A 4138-nucleotide genomic window follows, 5' to 3' on the forward strand; every position below is an offset into this window, starting at 1 on the left:
CTCCGGTAGTATCCTGCTAATCCCAAGAAACTCCGGACATCCCGTACTTTTTGAGGAGGTGGAACCCTCTTGATGAGAGAAATTTTGTTAGGATCCACCTGCAATCCTTGAGAAGAAATGGTATGGCCTAGCACTGTCCCTTCAGTTATTAGGAATTCACATTTCTCAGGGCTAAGGGACAAGTTCATCTCGATGCACTTGGTTAGGACCTTTCCCAAGTTGGACAATGCTTCCTGGAAGTTGGCCCCATAAGGGGTAAAGTCATCCATGTAGATTTCCACTGCATCATGGACCACCTCCGAGAAGATGCTCAAGACAGCTCTCTGAAAAGTAGCAGGAGCATTGCATAGCCCAAAGGGAAGGACTCGGTAGGCAAAGGTACCCCAAGGACAAGTGAAGGTGGTCTTATCTTTGTCTTCCGGGCTGATTTGGATTTGATTGTACCCGCTGAACCCATCCAGGAAAGAAAAGAACTTCTTTCCTGCCAGTCCATCCAACACTTGATCTATGAAGGGTAGGGGGAAATGGTCCTTCTTGGTAGCTTTGTTCAGCTCCCGGTAATCTACACAGATCCTCCACTTCCCATTCTTCTTGGGAACCAACACCAGAGGGGACACCCATTCACTATCTGAGATGGGATAAATGAATCCGGCGTCCAACAGTTTTTGCAATTCTTCCTTGACAATGTCCTTAAGGGCTGGATTCATTCTCCTCTGGGGTTGCCTAACTGGTTTACAATCCTCTTTGATGTATATATGATGGGTACAGACCGAGGGGTGGACTCCTTTCATCTCCTTATAGCTCCAAGCAAAAGCATCTAAGTGGCTGGCCAATAGGCTACACAACTCCTTCTCCTGGGAAGGAGACAGAGAGGAGCTGATCTTTAACGCTCTCTCAAGGCCGAACTCCACACTTTTGACTCTGGGAGTTACAGGGCTGGTTGTACAAAGGTCCACTAAGGGGCTAGCTTGGGCATCCTCCACCAACTTCTCTAAAGATAGTGCACTGGAAGGTGGATTCTGGATCAGGGTCTCAATTAAATCATCCTCGGTAGGAGAATTTCTTCTAGCGGTATCTAGGGTGCACAGAGGTGCAGAGTACACCTCATCTTCCTCTCCGTCCTCCAACCAGAGTGGTAAATCATGCTCTAAAGAAGGTTGGGCAGGAGGGTATAGGACTAGCTGCTTGGACATGGGACCATTTTTGATGGTCATGTTCCCTGCCCGACAACTTATGTAAGCATCTGCAGTAGCTAACCAAGGCCTCCCCAAGATGAGAGGATATCCAGTAAGCTTGGCCTTTGGTTGCAGGACCAGGAAATATGCAGGGTATTCCCAAGAATCAATTGAGACCAAGACATCCTCCACAATCCCTTCGGGAGTCACGGTGGAGCGATATGCTAACTGCAGTACTATCGAAGTCTTTCTCAAGGAACCCTGAAGATTGAGTTTAAGCATGGTATCCCTGGTCATCACATTGATGGCTGCCCCCAGATCAATCAAGGTGTGGGGGATAATGGTGCCATTGATGTGTACATCTACTACAGGACTTCCAGGATCTAGGTATTTTGGGCAGATGACTTGTCCTAGCATAAGGTCAGACAGTTGTCCTATGACGTTGATAGTTGAGGCATCTTTCTTCCGTCTGCCTGGGTGTTTGAAACACTTCTCCTTAATCAGCTTGTTATATATTGGCACATCCTTGATGGCTTGGAGAAGTGGGATTTTAACACACAACTGTTTGAGCTCACCCAAAAGCTCATCTTCTTCTGGGTTCGGTTGTGTGGTGGCGGTTAATCTCTCAGGAAAGGGTGGAGTAGGCTTTGGTTCACTCTCCTGATGGTTTTCCTCATCCTCTGGGGGAGGAGGTTGGCGATCTGGAAGAATCTTTCCAGATCTAAGATTGATTTCCTGGATCTCCACAGCATAGGTAGGGCACGAGGTCTCCCCAGTATATACCTGCTGAGCCTGTCTATTGTTGGGGTTCGGGTTCGGTTGAGCAGGCATCTGAGGTTGCCTTGGAGGAGCAGGAGGTAAAGGCTGAGGTTGAACTGGTGGTGGAGGCAAAATGGCAGGAGGAGTGTTGTATTGGGGCCTCCACCCCGACTGAGGAGCACTCCATTGAGGTTGCGACTGGGTATGTGAGTGATATGGATGAGAAGTAGGTTGAGTAGGGTACTGAGGTGGATAAGACCATGGAGGAGGCATTGACCAGGAAGGATGAGCAGGGGGACCCCAGGAAGGCATGGGAGTCAAGTGGTTGGGGTTGTAATAAGCTTGAGATGCCCCTTGCATCCCCTGCTGATAAGGCCTAGATCCTTGAGGCCTCCTTTGGTTGATGAAGTAGAGGGGTTCAGTGGGGGCTTCAGTTCCCTGGTACATGGCTTTAAACCCAGGCAAGGTTGGACACTGATTTGTTGGGTGGTCCTCCTCACAAACGAAACACACTTCAACCGAATGCAATGGACATTCGTTCTTAGGGTGTCTTCTGGTGCACCTAGGGCAGAAGACAGCCAAGGCTCTCTCAGCTTCCTCTTTCTTTTGCTGGATCCTGAATGTGTCCAGCTGCATGGAAATGGTATGTCTCACCTCACTCTTAAGATCTTCTAATTGGTTTGTAAGCTCATGTTTGGAGAAAGGGACACCGGTGGAGAGGAGGTTTCCTCTACCTCGTTTTCTAGCTGCCCTGGAATGATTTCGAAACACAGTTTTGATGTCCTCATAAGGCAGTTGGTAAATGTCCCCCCCAGCTAACATGTGAAGGGTGTCTAGGAGATCTTCAGGGACTCCTCGGAGTAGAACCAACTTGAGGGATTCAGGGTCAAGTGTGCACCTGGCCCGTTTATAGCTAAGTTGGAACCTCTCCTCATAGTCCTCTAAAGACTCATCATTCCCCATGGTCATTCGAAAGATTTCTCCCTTGGTTTCCTTGGACCTACAATAATCCCTATACTTGGTATTGAAGGCTTGCTGCATCTGAGCCCAAGTGGTGATGCTATTCCCAGGTAATCCCATGAACCAACGTAGTGCTGCATCCTTGAGAGTGGAAGGGAAAAGCTTCAACTTTTGCTCATCCTCAGTATAGTCATAGGTTCGACAAAGGACAGCAAACTCAAACAAGAAGGTATCCGGATCCTCAGTGGTTAGTCCATGGAAGTGAGGCAAGGCAGAGGGGCTAATGTTTTTCATTTTCATATCCCCATTGGTTTCTCGGATGGGGAAAGCTCCTTCTATTCTCTCATCTTCTCTCCCATTATCAGCCATGGCTTCAGATGGAGTGGTTTCTAACTCTTCTTCGTCTATAGGGTCTTGGTATATCTCGGGATGTTCACCTATAGGGTCCTCTGGGTCACTGTCACCAAAGAAGAGAGAAGGGTGACTTAGTGATGTGGTGGGGGTGTTTGGTAGGAATTTGCCTGATCTATCTCGGTTCCTACGAGGCATGAAAGGGAAAGGACTCTTCTCTGTTTTTAGTGCTTTTGCTTTTTTCTTGTACCTGCAAAACTGAAACAAAGTGATCTAAAACTAACTAGATTGCTCAAATGAAATTTGCGGAATTGGAAATATTAATCTAGGAAAGCAGGAAATACTAATCTAGGAAAGCAGGAAATACTAATCTAGGAAAGCAGGAAATACTAGTCTAAGAAAGCAGGAAAGTCTATGCTACTTTTGCAGAATGGAAATGAAGCAAACTACTTAGCAGAAGGTAAGAGTAGGAAAGTAGAGGAAAAGCAACAGGTGCTAATACTCTGACGCTTCCTCGGCAACGGCGCCAAAAAGATGGTGAGCTCCAGTATTGTAGCAATAATGCTACAACTCCTGGGGCTTCCTGTCTCTTAATTTTATCAACCCGGTAGTTCGTACAAACTTGGAAGCGACGGTGTTGTATGCACAAGTACTAGCCCTTGTCGCAGCTGTCACTTGGTCAGCTGGCACAAGTCCGCTAGGGCTTAAGCCAACTTCTATAGGCTCACAGAAGAAGCTTTATCAATGATGGACGAAAGTTAACTTCAACGAAAGGCTACTCTACTTGACAAACTGAATCAAAAGCAACTTAAAGCATGTAAATCTATGAAACCCTAATTTAACTAGTCTATCCTCTATAATGCAAAGAATGTGGGTGAAACTCTTATGAATGC

Source organism: Pinus tabuliformis, chromosome 5_1 (genome assembly GCF_031772625.1).
Source record: "Pinus tabuliformis cultivar Carrire ecotype Pingquan chromosome 5_1, CPIR1, whole genome shotgun sequence".
NCBI lineage: Eukaryota > Viridiplantae > Streptophyta > Pinopsida > Pinales > Pinaceae > Pinus > Pinus tabuliformis.